Source organism: Biomphalaria glabrata, chromosome 1 (genome assembly GCF_947242115.1).
Source record: "Biomphalaria glabrata chromosome 1, xgBioGlab47.1, whole genome shotgun sequence".
Taxonomy (NCBI): domain Eukaryota; kingdom Metazoa; phylum Mollusca; class Gastropoda; family Planorbidae; genus Biomphalaria; species Biomphalaria glabrata.
The window spans coordinates 32,294,605-32,311,519 of NC_074711.1; the positions used below are offsets into that span (position 1 = coordinate 32,294,605).

At 36.7% G+C, this 16,915-nt stretch overlaps 1 protein-coding gene across 2 annotated transcripts in view; it reads right to left on the bottom strand.

The window, feature by feature from the left end:
• Positions 1-16,915, bottom strand: part of LOC106071778 (arrestin domain-containing protein 17-like) — a 46,177-nt gene that overhangs the window by 11,369 nt on the left and 17,893 nt on the right. The window lies entirely within an intron of this gene.

Here is a 16,915-nt window from a genome sequence, read left to right on the forward strand (position 1 = left end):
CATCGATATTAAGACTTCTTTCAAAAGAAAAAGAAATTATACTAAGGTAGGCTAATTAAAATACATTTCTATCACTCAAAACATTATATTCAAATCTATACAATATATATCTCAAGGTTGAGCTTACTGATTACAAAGGTGAATGAAAGGTTGCCAAATATTTTTGTAGAGGGTTTAATGCCATTACGACGAAACTCCAAGTGATCTGTCTATAACTGTGGTGCCAGAAATTGGTCTTTAATGTTTCATACCTAATTTTTTTCCCGAATATGTATTTGAATAACAAGCCATGTGTACAGTGTTGTTGTCAGTATGCATTTGTGCGTTAAGGGCCGGATTTAAGGGAGTGCAGGTGGGGTTACAGCCACGGAGACTACACAAGAAAGGGGCCTCCATAAAAGAGATTAAAAATATATATGAATCTTGACTGGCCAGAAATTTTTTTTTCTAACATTTCTTCTCGCATTTTTACGGCTGGCCAAAATGTCGTGACTAAGAAGTTTAAGTTAACAGCTCAGGATTTACACTTTTTAAATCTAAAATATGCATATTAAATATTTTTTAAAGGAAAAAACGATTAAATTTACATCAACTTTATTTCTTTTTTCTAAAACATAGCATGCTTTTCGCTATAAATATTTCCATTCCTATGTTCGCCTTATGAAATCTTTTGACATTTGTGTGGCCTCCATATACATATATCCGGCCCTGTGTGTGTGTGTGTGTCTATCAACTTTATTGATCACATTCCTTCCCTTTCTGTATCTGCTCAAAAAAAAAATATCTATGATCTACTCAGTTTATCTTTCAGTTTCTCCAGATAGTCGTCAATAAAATCTTTGTTTCTGAGGCCTCTCCCTTACCAAAGAGAGAGATTGGAATTCCCTGAGATTACGTCATGAAACGGACCACACAATACAGAGAAAGATGTCACTGTTTCATCTCTTTGTTTGCTTTGTTTATCCCTTTGAGATAACGATCCAAAAAGAACAATTCCTCGTTGCTGTTGCATGTTGTGTAAGCAAATGTTGAGTTTAAATCATTCCCGTATTTCCTTCGTTTTAGAGTCTAATTTTAAAAAATATATTTTTAAATGTGACGTTTTACAATTTCTTCATTGTTCATTTTGAGATTATTTTAAAGGTTCGAGAGTTTTAATCAGTACCTCATAAAGTTCACCTCCAACGTCATTCCCTTTCTTTCCATCAAGATTTTCATTTTTCAAAATCAACAGGCCTATATTTATAAAGTTAAATGTGTTTTGTCCGTTTATCCACTTCAATGTGTTTTAACATGGGGTATATTTGTGTGTTTCTAATCACTACATCGGAACCATCTAGTAAAATGATCTAACGCAGCAAGCTGCACTGTAAGATAGATAGAAACCAAATGTTGTTGAACGCCATACATGTGTTGGGCTGACACGAAGAAGTAATCCTCTTTTAAGTCTTTTTTTTTATTTTTTAAACGTGTTGAACAGGATTATCAAACATCAGAGAAGTCGGGGGAGGGGCTGATAAACTGTGGAGGGGAAGAAAAGTTATCGACACACGTAATATTCATAATCGAGATACCGGGCGTGGCCAGTGGGTTATAGTTCTAATGTAATATATAAGTCAAATAAAAACGATATGAGAACTAGACGTAGGCCTGCCAATCTAGTCGACATGTGCCTTGGTATTTATAAATTTTAACTCGGCTCTTGGAAACTCCATTAACAAATGATATTTCAAAGTATTTCTTGCTATCAAAGCACAAGGAGCTTCGGATAATGTTTTGATCGATACTGTAGAGGAAGCCGTGGAACCTAACACACACACACACACATCTAGAATAACATGCAATATCGAACAAATTAGCCTAATTAAATGAGCAGAAAAGAAAAGTAAACCTCACAAACGAATACAAACAAAAAATTCATTAGAGATGTCATATTACATAACTGTTACATTAGAGATGTCATATTATAAAACTCTTAATTACAGATGGCATATTACAAAACTATTACATTAGAGATGTCATATTACAAAACTATTACAAAAGTATGTTTTTAATTATATATTAGATAGTTATAAGGTTTAATATTTATTTTTTTTCTGGAGTGGTGCAATTAAATTTAGCATGTTTCTCTTCAGGTGATTGATGTTTAAATCTTGAAAAAAAAATATTTAGTTTTATTTAATTTTTCAAGTTGTATAACGTATCTCTTTCTTTACATCTGTATACATACAGGTCAGTGCAATGAAAAATTAGCAAGATTAAAAAGTATGTTAAACATATTCCATGTGCTGGTCATTCTCTGAATCATATTGGTAGTGTAGCGTTTGACTGCAGCCAAGTTTTTTTTTTATTTCTATAGAAATATTTAATTTCCTTTTAAAGAGTTATTATCTCACTATCTATATACTTCTTTATATAGGTTAACCCTCTAAATATCTGAAAATCAAATTTGTTACTGACATGTATCTGGAAATATAAAGGACTTTCTGTCTAAAATAGCTTAGGGCCTTTTCAGGTCTGAATCCGGCACTGCTATCACGTCCTTCAAAACCGCATACTTTATAAAAAAAAAACTGAATGGAGAGCTGCGTGATCTGTAAAACCACCTTGTAGTTCATCTCAGAACGCCTATCAACTCCAAACTCCTATCTACATAGGACTGGTTATCTTAACCTCCAGCTTAAAAATGAGAATGCAGGAGAGTAGCAAGCTTTTAGTTTTTTAATACCAAGCTCTGGTATTAAAGCCTTATTCTGAGTAGCACATCTAGCTAGACCTGTATTGATAACTATAACATATACATATAACAACGTGTGGCTCCAAGTGCTGCGGAGAGAGTGACAGAACAGAACAGTTCAACATTTGCACCAAGAAACCTACGTGCCAGAGGGAGATAATAAGTCGGGAAGAAAATTTGAAGTTGGGTTTATTTCATCCCGTTTATCTAGATCTGGGTAATGTAATGTTAGTGAATAGATCTTGTATTTCTAGACCTGGATATGACGTCAGAATTAGAAGAGAAATATATGACTTTATCTGTAGGCAGGTATATCCTAATTTTGCTTTAAAAAATAATCTTTTTCAGATTCAGAGAAGTGATAATGTGTTCAGAGGCTAACCAAAGGACTTGGATTTGAATCCTAGTAAAACAAAATTGTAATAAATATAGTCAGGGACTCGACAATGTCTTGAGACTACATGAGATACTTCGATTTGGTTAATAAACAGAAACCCCAATTAAACTCAAACACAAGACTAGGAGGCGCGGTGGCTGAGCTTGACTTCCGAACCGTGGGTCCCGGGTTCGAATCCTTGTGACTTTTACTTTCGGGATCTTTAGGGCGCCTATGAGTCCACCCAACTCTAATGGTTCCTAACATTAGTTAGGGAAAAGTAAAGGTGGTTGGTCAATGTGCTATCCACATGACAACCTTGTTAAACGTGGGCCAAAGAAACAGATGAGCTTTACATCATCAGCTCCATAGATCACAAGGTCTGAAAGAGGAACTTTTTACAAAATGACTAAAAAAAAATAATAGAAACAATTTTAAATACAGATGTCTATGGATGCTATATTTAATTATAAAGTACGGCTTATCTCCCTTTTTGACTTGAATGCACATAAAATAAAAGCACAGACATGCATGTCAAGGAAAGAATTTTCAAGATGAAACTAGAAAAAAAAAATAGACATTAAACATTAGCCTGTAAAATTAACAGATAACATTATTTCTATCAGGCTATCCACAAGCGGTATAAACTACACGTTCAAATGCTTCTTTCATTAACCCATTCACCGCGCAGCCTCGGCGCACGTCCGGCAGTTTCTTTTTATCACTGCAATGAACGGGATGTCTTCTGCTATAAATCTGAACAGGCACGTTAAGAGATGAGCTGGACTTGCGTGAGTATAAGAGAGGAAAGGCGAGGGGGTGGACAAAGATGTGGGGTTGGGGAGGGCAGGGGGGGAGGTGGTGATAGCCACGATGTATCGATAAGGCTAGCCTCGTGTTTTATTGATCAGCACGTTCATCCTCCTTGGTCAAGTGGTCTTCAATGAGGGATTGAACTGACCGCGGGCCACTTGAAACTCTAAGCTGGTCGCGCTCTGCACATTTATCTGTGCAGAATGCGAAATATAATTTAATTGTAGACTGGAAAAGATGTTTCCTGTTGAAATGAAACAATGTACAGATGTTATGTCTTTAATTAAATCTTTAAATAGTTATTGAGTGATAGGCAATTGTTGTAGTTTTTTCTAATATTATTGATTGTGAGACACATCTGTATATTAAGAGATGGGGTAGAAATGGGTTCTATTTTGGTATTCATAAAAGAAAAAACTCTTCCTGGCAGAGACAGAGATAAACGATGGTAGAGATTAGAAACACTTTCCTCTAGATATTTAACATTTCGACGTTGATTACAGCTAATTTGTGTTTAATGAAGCCGCTATCATCTTCTCTATGTCACGCGTGTAAAATAGCTAGTTGCTTCCTATCTCTGAGAATTGTGGTCCACCTGTTGTTGCCTTCTGTCTCCGCGAGTTGTGGTCTACCTGTTATTGCCTGCTGTCTCCGCGAGTTGTGGTCTACCTGTTATTGCCTGCTGTCTCCGCGAGTTGTGGTCTACCTGTTATTGCCTGCTGTCTCCGAGAGTTGTGGTCCACCTGTTGTTGCCTTCTGTCTCCGAGAGTTGTGGTCCACCTGTTGTTGCCTCCTATCTGAGATTTGTGGTCCACCTGTTGTTGCCTGCTGTCTCCGAGAGTTGTGGTCCACCTGTTATTGCCTGCTGTCTCCGAGAGTTGTGGTCCACCTGTTGTTGCTTCCTATCTCTGAGTGTTGTGTTCCACCTGTTATTGCCTGCTGTCTCCGAGAGTTGTGGTCCACCTGTTGTTGCCTCCTATCTCTGAGATTTGTGGTCCACCTGTTGTTGCCTGCTGTCTCCGCGAGTTGTGGTCCACCTGTTATTGCCTGCTGTCTCCGAGAGTTGTGGTCCACCTGTTGTTGCTTCCTATCTCTGAGTGTTGTGCTCCACCTGTTATTGCCTGCTGTCTCCGAGAGTTGTGGTCCACCTGTTGTTGCCTCCTATCTCTGAGATTTGTGGTCCACCTGTTGTTGCCTCCTATCTCTGATAGTTGTAGTCCACCTGTTATTGCCTGCTGTCTCCGCGAGTTGTGGTCCACCTGTTGTTGCCTCCTTTCTCCGAGAGTTATGGTCCACCTGTTGTTGCCTCCTATCTTTGAGAGTTGTGGTCCACCTTTTGTTGCCTTCTATCTCTGAGAGTTGTCGTCCACCTGTTGTTGCCTGCTATCTCTGAGAGTTGTGCTACACCTGTTATTGCCTGCTGTCTCCGATAGTTGTGGTCCACCTGTTGTTGCCTCCTATCTCTGAGAGTTGTGGTCCACCTGTTGTTGCCACCTATCTCCGAGACCTGGGGTCTACATGTGTGCCTTCATTTTGAGTTCCACGTTTGAATCTTTTCATATATGAAAACTCGATGTCTATTTGTTTTTCAAATTTTTTTGAATTATATTCAGATCATCTCTTTTAATGTCATACATTGAAATGTAACCAAGCGGTAGAACAATTTAGCTCAAGGTCAATTGGTCCCCGATTCGTCTGTCTGGTACAAAGCTTAACAACACGTTATTTCTCCCACTACATGTTCTCAGATCAAGTTGAAACTCTGCACAATTATTCATTAGCGAATACAATACATTAATTAAAAAATCAATAAATCAATTAATTATTGGTAATTAAATATTTAGTTTCTTACCAACAGGAGAAATAACTTCTACATTATTGACATATATAGTTGCAATATCGGAGTTCTTCACCCTAGATAAGCTTTGTTTATTTACAACCTCGATTTTTAAAATCTAAATTCTAACCAATTTAGGTTTAAAAAACCAATGCAATTCCTGAACTGAAGGTTCAACATGGTTTATTTTTCACTTGCCAGTTAACGTTTTATTTTACTGCCTTATTTTATTTTATCTGTTAGGTTTCGGGTTGATTTTAAACTGGCTACGTAATGATAGAAAAGGTCATCCACACAGGCCTTTATATATTATATCTAGACTGGACATAAAATGTATTGTCTTTAACACTACAAAAAATGTGAAAATTTTCTAAAATCTGAAACAAGGCGTTGTTTTGTAAAGTAGTTTTAAGAAGTAAAGTTGTTGTTTTCTGCCATAACCTATGTAACATAATTTAATGTTTAGATCTAGATCTAGTAATTGAACATCGAAAAATAAAAGAGCTTTCTAGTCTCATAATTATTATTTGGCAATTTTTAGATACATAATCTAAAATGATCTAGGTAGTCAATGTATTTAAATGTACACAAGATGACTAAAATCAAAAGACGTGAATTATTTCGATCTTGAATTTAATTTATTGATCATTTTTATAGTAAAAAACAGGAAATGGCTTTATTTCATGAATTTGCGTAAATATATAGTTCTGTGATTAATGCATAAAAATTTATATTTATAGTTGATCAATCGAATATAAAAATTTGTTTTCGTTTTTTAAGTTTAGATATAATATATATATATATATGTATGTGGTCATCCTATAGTCTAGTTAGGATGTTAATTTTTTTTTTCTTTCAATTTTCTGGCACTTTTCAGCAGCCTAAGGACTTCGCGCTTTTTTAGCAAATCTGTTAAAGAAAATTTAAATGACGAATTTCTAGCCCTCCACCCATCTGCTATACCATCTATTTCTGAAATATGTTTTTAAAACTATTGAGATAAATAGCAAAAATCTATTGTCTTTATAATAGCAATAAATTAACTGAAAGTTTTTCTCATAGTTTTGATTTAGTTAAAATCATCACAATCAGTACATATCTCAATGAATTCTTGTTACAAAGGCACAAACTTATTTCAAAGACAGAATCTTTAAAAAACAAGGTTACAATGACAGTTCGCTTAATCTCAAAATCGGCCCCCGAAGTGGTCCACCCAGACAGGTAAAAAGGCAGGTTTCAATATTTTCAGAAAGAACATCAGAATGAAATTCTATCAAAGACAAATGACAAAGAAGAACGGAGAGAGATCTTGTGTGGTTCCCCAGCGTTCCAGCAGACCAAAGGATAGGTGAAAGTGAATGTGAATTTAGATGTGAACCTGGCCTAACTGATGTCTTATAATGAATATCTAATTGATATAAATGTATTGTAAAGGGTCAAGCTCTTATTTAAATCCTCAAGAAAAACATTGCCGTAAAAAAAAAAATCCTTTAGTTGAGTGTTCTCATGTCTTCTTCTTCTTCTTCTTATATAATACAGACGTTACTTCAAAAAAGAAGATGATTACGTCCTACGCGTCATGCATTTAGTCATGCATATTAACCAATGACTTAAATTCTGCCAAGTCACTGGTTTTCCTGGCTAGGTCAGGCAACCGATTCCATGCTCTAATAGCACTAGGGAAGAAGGAGTATTTGTACAAATTTGTCCTAGCATATGGGACGAGGACTGTGCCTTTATCTTTGTGTCTTTCAGAGTATTTTATTAAATTTTGTTTTTGTATTTGAAGATTATGGTTCAGTGTTTTATGTATGATTGCTACTTTACTTTTGAGCCTTCTGTCCTGAAGGCTTTCTAAATTTAGTGATTTTACTAAAGGTGTTACTCTAGTCAAATGTGAATATTCGTTTGTTATGAATCGCACTGCTCTATTTTGTGGCTGTTCTAGTTTCTTAATGTTTTCTTGAGTTGAGGGGTCCCAAACAGAGGATGCATATTCTATTATTGGCCTAACCAAGGTTAAATAACATTTTAGTTTTATGTTCTTATTTGATTTATAGAAATTTCTTTTAATAAATCCTAATGCTTTGTTTGATTTTTTTGTAGTTTCATCAATATGTGGATTCCATGACAGTTTTTCATTTATTATAACACCTAGGTATTTTGCGTTTTTAGTCTGTGTTACTGGTTTGCCATGAATAAGATAAGTGGAATTAATTTGTTTTAGTTTTTTTGTTACTCTTAACAACTGACATTTTTCTGGGTGGAAAGACATGCTCCAATTTGATTCCCATTTCTGTAATTCATCTAATTCTCTTTGTAAAATATCTGTGTCTTGTGTTGTTTTTATTGTTCTATATATTATGCAATCGTCTGCAAATAATCTGACTTTTGTTCCTGAATTAATGCAATTTGGTAAATCATTTATGTAAATTAAAAATAGTAGTGGACCCAAGACTGTTCCTTGAGGTACACCTGAGTTTACTGTTATCGGTGTTGATTTAGAGCCATTTATTATTACAGTTTGTTCTCTCCCTATCAGAAAGTCTTTAATCCACTGATGCAGTGGACCATTAATGCCGAAATATTTTAATTTTTTAAGCAAACTATGGTGGTGAACTTTGTCAAAAGCCTTAGAAAAATCTAGTAAGATAGCATCTATTTGTTCACTATTATCTAAACCTTTTGAAAAATCATCAATTAGTCTTATTAGTTGTGTTTCACATGATCTATATTTCCTAAAGCCATGTTGGTATGGTGTGAGGACATTATGTTTGTCTAAGTGGTTTATGATGTTGCTACATATTATGTGTTCTAGGATTTTACATGTGATGCTGGTAAGTGATACTGGTCTGTAGTTTCCTGGGTCAGATTTTTCTTCTTTTTTAAATAGGGGGGTGACATTAGCTTCTTTCCAGTCCTTTGGTACTCTGCCCTGGTTAAGTGAAGCCTGAAAGAGTATTTTGAACACTGGGGCTAGCTCATTACTTAGTTCTTTGAGTAATCTAGCTGGAATACCATCAGGTCCAGAAGCTTTATTTGGTTTGGTGTTGGCTAATAGTTTTTGAATTCCATTTTCTTGTACTACTATATCTTCTATGTTGTCTACTTGGTTCAAATTCAGTAATATGTCTTTGTCTCCTGGGGCTGAGAATGCTGATGCAAAGTATTTGTTTAGAATGTTTGCTTTAGTTTCATTATCATTATGTATTATGTTATGTTCATCTTTTAATGGCGCTACGCCTGTTGTTTCCATTTTCTTAGACTTAATGTATGACCATAGGTTTTTGTTGTTGTCTGTAGATATTACATTGTTTATGTATTCACTCTGCAGCTGTCTGCTTACTTTTTGGGTTAAGTGTTTAATTTTTATATACTTTTTGTAAACTCTTTCTGCATTAGTTTCTTTAAATTTTCTATATAGGTCATAGTACACTACTGCAGTTCATGCGATAATATGAAAAACTACTTATTAATTGTTGTTTTAAATTATGTCCAACTTATATGCATACTTAATAGATTTTTTGCTCTTAAAAAAAAAATGTAAATGTAGAAGTTGATATGACAGAACTTACATAACTTAGCAATACAAATGTGAAAGAAGATTCTTTCCGAAAAAAATCTAAAACCATTTGCATTAAGGTGTTTAACGGTTTACTATATAGGGGTGGTTTGGACCACACAGTTTACCGTATTTGTTACAATTAATATTAAATAGTTGTAAAAGTGGTGTATTTTTAAGAAAAAAAAATGCTTGCATACGTGATTTTAAAAAATTAGATTTTTCGATTTCAGAAAAGAAAAAAGTAGCCGTTGCATCAGAACTTTTAATGGTCTAAAATATTATGATGGCGGATTTTCTAGTTTGCGAGATCTAAACGGGAAGGACGGACAGACAGACATTCCACACAAAACTAATAGCGTCTTTTCCCTTTTCGAGGGCCGCTAAAGATTACTCCGGCTCTCAATACAATTAAGCTATAACTGATCTAATACTGCTAGATGATCTTGGGAGAGATTCTTAAACTTGAGGTAAGCTACGAAGGGTCAGCGACGTTTAGGCGCGATAGTCGTTACGTTACGATGGTCGCTTTGGCGCAGCAGTTTTGGCGCAAGAAATTCTGGCGATAAATTTAAAACACACATTTTCTTAAAACAAATATGGCTCTTATATTAACAGATAATCTTGGGACAAAGTTTCTTAACTTATGATAGTATGGTACGCCTAGTTGAGGGTAAAATGTAGATTAGTTGAGGGTAAAATGTAGATTAGTTGAGTGTAAAATGTAGATTAGTTGAGGGTAAAATTAGATTAGTTGAGGGTACTTGATATAGACAATTAGGTAAAACGCGGTTAGTGCTTAAAAAAAAATGTTACAAAATGTGTGTCTATAAGCTGTGCATGAACGTGAAAAGCTAATGCAGGAGGATTACCTAGTGGTTTGTTAAAGACATGCATTGACAATGACGAAATCAATCGCAGGGCAACAAACGAAAGTTTTGTGCAAAACAAAAGCAGTACAACTAAGATATTTTATGCATCGCAAGCGACAGTTTGAAGAAATGTGACGAAAACAACGAAGACAAGTGTAAGATCTATGTTGTTTGTTGTTTTGTTGTTTGTTGTTTTGTTGTTTGTTGTTTGTTTTCTCCATCAGTTTGATCATTTCAAGGAGCTACTTAAGAACCTCGGTGAACGTAGATGTTTGATAAGAAAGTCGCAGGCTAACACTTGTGAGTGCTACTAGCATGTTGGTTTGGTTCTGGGGGCAATTACGTCACCGAATCACGTGGGTACTGACATCACTCGTAGATTGCGTTAAGTAATTTACAGTGACGTCTGAAGCCGCTGGGGCCAGTAGCCTCTCTTCTCTCTCTCTCTCTCGTTCCTCTCACTTTCTATTTCTCTAGTTTCTCTTACTCCTCCATTCTCCTTGTCACTCCTATTTCTCTCTCTCTCTCTCTCTCTATTTCATCTCTTCCCCTCTCTCTCTCTCTCTCTCTCAGAGAGCAGCACTCATTTATAATTAATCTCGTGTTCTTTGGGTTGGCCTAATTGTCTCCCCCCTGTATATAACTTCACTTACATCGTGGAGTTATCTCCTTACAAATCTTTCTCATCGTCTAGACGAGCAGCCATGGTAGAAATGCTTACAGACAAAAATAGTGTAAATGATATCTGTGCGAGTGTTGTGTAAATTGTAAAAAACTTTCAAAGTAATAAAGTCTCCTATTTCATCCACTTTAAACGAAACTTCCAAAGATTTGTCTAGCTGGGACAGAAGGCTAACAGAATGTCTAAACTTTTACCATTCAGCTTGGCTTGAATAAAATGTTCATATAGGCTTAAACAATGCAAAGTGTAGAAATAAAGAACCTGGAAACTAAATTAAACAGAAGTTTACTTAGTAATTTAATATAGGAATATACTTAATAATTTAATATAGGAATATACTTAGTAATTTAATCAGTGAGAAATCTACCTGGTAATTTAATTAAATATACAATTTTTATTCATTTGTTGGATGTTCCTTCACAATTGAAGATTATTGCATCTTAACTCAATGACCCCGCAGAACGGAGGCGAATGGCAATAGGCAGGGATCAAACCGGGGACCATCTGTCTAGAACGCATACCGGACAGACCAGACAGCCATCCTAAATGGTATCTGGTAATTAGGTCCGCGATGAGTGAAATTGAAAAGAACACACTAATAGCCATAGATCTATGACAAACCAAACCAAACTACATGCAAACAATATTTCTGCTTCCTAAAGGACACGTATTAACCTTTAGTATCCTAACACTTCAAGTGTAAGGCCTACGAGAAATTTCAAAGCACTAGATGCTCACGCAGTTTGCGACCCATACCTGTATAAGTCATGGAGAGATTGTGTTTCCCAATCAGAACGTTTTGTTACGCCCAATACAAAGACTGTATTGTTGCATAGTATTGTATTCTGTGTTGACTCAGAGACGATTACGTTAGCTTGGACATGTCTCCAGCATGCCAGAAGGAAGAATTACCAATGGAAAGCTCTATAGTGAGATTGCTGAGGGAGTCGAGCCCAAGAACGGCCAAAAACTAACCTACAGAGATGTCTGCAAGCGTGATCTCAGAACTACACAAATCAATGAAAGAAGGATGTTGCTTAAGATCTGACAGAATGGTGGTACGAAATTTGCCGAGAACAAAAAGACGAAAAGGTCCTTTAAACAAGAGAAAGAGGTTGAAAGTTGCCCTATCCGATAGCCACAATACAGATTCATTTAAAAGCATGAACAGTGTCTTAATAATGTTAAACTTGTCCTGATGTCTCAAATATAACGTAAAATTTAATTCGACAAAAAAAACGTTACACTTCAGTCATGTCTTTAAAATTATATTGAAAAGATATTGCCACAACCCTATCAGGCTCTATCAACCCTATCAGGCTCTATCAACCCTATCAGGCTCTATCAACCCTATCAGGCTCCGTGCAAACACTGCACAACAAGACACAACCAACTCAAGAACTTGGCAACTCGTCTTACAATAACGTAATTCTTTAATGAGTCTAATATAGTCACAGCCAATACCGTACTACTGGTAACATGAAACGCTGACTGTGCAAATGCTTCCCTGTAGATAATCGCCATGCTGTACTAAATTCTGTTGGTCTCGTTATAGACTCGTACGGGATTCTACTGTACCGGACAGGACCGTCTTGCTCTGACACTCGCTTTTTATAGAGGCTCCGTCTAAGCCATCTCGAATCGGGCAGAAACGCCAACCACATGTCGACAGTTCTTTCTAGATGATCACATGACCATATTACGAGTGATTAGCACGTGCAGCGTTCAGATCACATTATTTTCTTGCAGAGTCGTTCGACGCCAATCATCATGTTTAACCGCTCGGGGTAGTTTGGCCTGCTTCATCTATGTTAACTGATTACACGCAGACGACAACTAGACACTACTGTTATAACAATATATTAAAACAGTGAGAAATTAGAGAAAGTTATAGATAAATTTTTTTTCGATCCCCCCCCCCCCGCCCCGGTTTGTTGCCGTCAAGATATAGGGGCCTATATTTAAAATGACCTTCAAGCTGGGGAGTTTTATAAAGTAGATTTAATTTAAAAGAAAGATGAGGTGAGGTAGTGGCAACACATTTGATGCACTTTGTATCTAAACACACTATGGTCGGCGATGGTTTTATCTAAGTTTAAACATGCTACACATTAGTCTATCAATCATGTCAATCAGCTTAGAAGTCACCAATGTATTTCCATACTTGGCTATTTCCAACAGCCCCTGTCAACACGGTTTAGACTACTCTAGACACTCATCAGGTGATGGAATATCAAGCAGCTCTTAGGTAATTAACGCGGCGTTAATTTCGTTGAATTACTTTCTTCACTGATTAGCGTCATCGAAGCACTTAATGTTAATCACTATACACGATAGCTGTGCCTGGAAAATATCACCGACAACTTGTTCGTCTTCCATTTTCATTTTTCTGTTATAGTTTAATATAGAAATATTAAATCTGAATTTTATTTACTGATACGTGTGCAACATTCGAGGCAGAAGGGGATGAGGTTTCCTAAAGAGCCTGATGCTCGTAAAATCGTCATTGTGTTCAGTCTTTTAGTGAGTTTGTTGTGTTCAGTCTTTTAGTGAGTTTGTTGTGTTCAGTCTTTTAGTGAGTTTGTTGTGTTCAGTCTTTTAGTGAGTTTGTTGTGTTCAGTCTTTTAGTGAGTTTGTTGTGTTCAGTCTTTTAGTGAGTTTGTTGTGTTCATGGGATAGAGGTCAACAGAACGATGAAATTCAGTTGGAAGAATTTCATCGTTCTGTCTTAAGAAAAATGGGAAGAGCCTAGAACCGCGTTGGAGAAGACGTATGGACATGTCTTCTTCAAAAGAATGTTTTGAATTCGTTTATATTTTTTAATTCGACTCTCTCGAAACAGTACGAATGGTTCTGATAAGAAATGAATCGACGTCAGTTAATTTAAATTAAGTTTTGGCCATGATGTCGTGTTTACAAGCTTATTCCTTAAATATGGATTAAAATACAATGGATTTTTTATACTTAAAAAGCTCGCTTTCAGAACCCTTTTGAGAAAAAAAGAGAGTTCTGTGACAAGCGACGGGAGCTTAAAGGGAAAAAGTTGTCCGACCCAAAATATGTCCAAGAATACAAAAGCGTCAACAAACGGATTAGAAAGGGAATGAAAGAAGCGAAGAAAAAGAGGATAGAGAATAAGTGTCAAGAAATTGAACAGGGACCTAACAGGTCCAGACAAATAATAAAAAAAAGTTCTATGTTCTATGTTTTTCTTTAGCGCAATTTCATGCTTTTAGCCTTCTCAATACTCTATTATTTGTCTGCAGTAAAAAAGCGTACCAACTAGTGAAGGACCTCACTACCTCAAAGCATGGAAGAACCAACACAATACAAGATAAAAACAATAGATGCTGAACTGCAGAAAAAGATGTGTTAAAAAATGGACGGAATACTGTTCAGAGTTGTATAACTTTGAAATCTCAGGAGATACAGAGATACTTAATGTCCCGACAGTATCCAACATTGACGACTATCCGATTCTTCGCTCGGAAGTAGCAGCAGCAGTAAAAGCCATGAAAAAGGGAAAATCGGCCGGAGTTGACAACATTCCTGTTGACTTTCTACAGGCGGGAGGAGAAACCATGATAAACGCACTCTATACGATTTGCAACAAGATCTGGCAATCAAGAGAATGACCCAAAACCCTGGACCCAATCACTCATCATAACCCTTCCAAAGAAAGGCAATTTACAACTCTGTCAAAACTACCACACCATCAGCCTCATAAGCCATCCCAGCATAGTACTGTTAAAAATTAGATTATACCGACAAAACTGATAACAGACAAAATCATATCAGAAGAACAAGCGGGTTTTAGACAAGATCGCAGGACAACAAATCCTAAACCTCAGAATACTCTGTGAAAAATATCTCCAACACCAAGAGAATCTTTTCCATGTCTTTATTGATTTCAAGAAAGCTTTCGATATAGTATGGCACGGGGCACTCTGGGCGACAATGGAAAAGTACAACATTAATAAAAACATAATCAAAGTTATCTACAAGGATGCCACCAGTGCAGTGTATTTCAACAATAATATTGGGGACTGGTTCTAAACACAGTTGGAGTAAGATAAGGCTGCCTACTTTCAACAATAATATTGGGGACTGGTTCTAAACACAGTTGGAGTAAGATAAGGCTGCCTACTTTCACTAACACTTTTCAATATCTTCCTTGAAAGGATAATGGAAGATGCTCTCGAGGGCTATGAAGGTACTGTAAGCATTGGAGGAAGAAGAATTACTACCTTGCGCTTCGAAGATGACATTGACGGCCTAGCAGGGACAGAAGAAGAACAGGCTGACCTGGTGATGCGCAATGACAAGACTTCCGCAGTATATGGTATGCAAATAAATGCCGAAAAAAACAACAAATTATGACCAATAGCCAACAGGGCTTTAAAAGGGGCATCAGTATTGTAAGTGAAAAGCTGACTAGTGTTAACAGCTTCAAATACCTCGGAGCTATTGTCTCAGATGAGGGAACGAAACCCGAACTATTGGCCCGAATAGCACAGTCCACAGCAGCCCTTTCAAAACTTAAAATAATATGGAAAGACAAGGGCTTAGCCCTTGGCACCAAAATCAGACTGATGCGCTCCCTGGTCATGGCCACATTTTTATAAATGCTTGCGAGTCTTGGACGCTGACTGCAGAGCTAGAGAGCAGGATCCTAGCAATGGAATCGAGATGCTAAAGAAAGATCCTAGGTATTACATTCAAAGACCGCACCACAAACCAATAGATTAGAGACAGGGTTACTGCAGCGATCGGACCCCATGACCTGCTAACTATTGTAAAAAAACGCAAGCTTAAAATCTATGGCCATATTAAAAGATCTGCGGGGCTCGCAAGGACCTTTCTTCAGGGAACAGTACCAGGAAAAGAAGAAGAGGCAGACAGAGAAAGCGATTGGAGGACAACATAAAAGAATGGATGGGCCTGCCATTGAAGGAGGTTCTAAACAAGGAAAAGACACGGAGGAATGGAGAAAGACGGTGACAATTCTTGTTTGGTGCCCCAACGGACCAACAGACTAAGGGATAGGTAAAGGTAAAGGTAAAAAAAACATGAATCAATAAACAAAATACTCGATTAGTCAATTAATTATTGGTAATTAATTACTTTGTTTGAGATCAAATAACTTGTACAATATTAACATAGTTTTAAGGACGGAGTTCTGCCCTTATAGATAAGCTTTGTTGTTTTTTTTTAAAGGATTTTTGTATGTTTTAAATCACATTCTAAACTAGCCCCTAATCTTGCCCTTTTCATTTTCTTAGTGTTTCTTTCTTGCCTTCCATCGCCATCACATTTCCTTTTATCGCTTTCTCTACTTTTTCTCGCTTTTTATATTTGATTACCTTAATATTACTAATAAACGTATCAATCAATATTAACATTTTACTTTGCAATATTTTCATTTTTTATACTTTACTTTAATCCATAATTTGGCTCTAAATGTAAAAAAGCTTTTATGTCCCACTTACAACCCATTTTCTGTCAAATAACAACCCAGTTTTATTTCAATCTCAGCACTTTGGTCAAGCCCTAGTCGCCTCCCCACCCCCAAATCCCATTTCTTTCCCTGCTATTTCGTCCTGGACTTGGTACTGGGTTTCATTTCCCTTTACTCTAGCCCAAGATTTCTTGAGTCCTGAAGGTCGCTGTCTTTGAGTTCGGTCCCTTTATTGGATTTGCTCCCTCACGCCTCCATCTCGCCCCTCATTCACACACACATTCCACCCCACACCCAAACTCAGCCCTAGAACACACACACAGCTTAAGTTTTGGTCGTGAGGACATTTATAAAGCGTTAGCTCCAAACGACTTGAACAATGGTAAAAGTGTGAAACAGAAAGCTGCTAGACAGGGGCGTGGTCCCCCAGTAGTCGCTCGAGGGCGAAACATTGATAGAATTTTGGTGTTTATTGATGTGTCATTTATGTCAAAATGTCGGTACAAATGGGAATCGAACTGATGATCGTAAAGCTATTTCTTGCACACATGATTCTTTCCGCATTTGAAAATACAAGC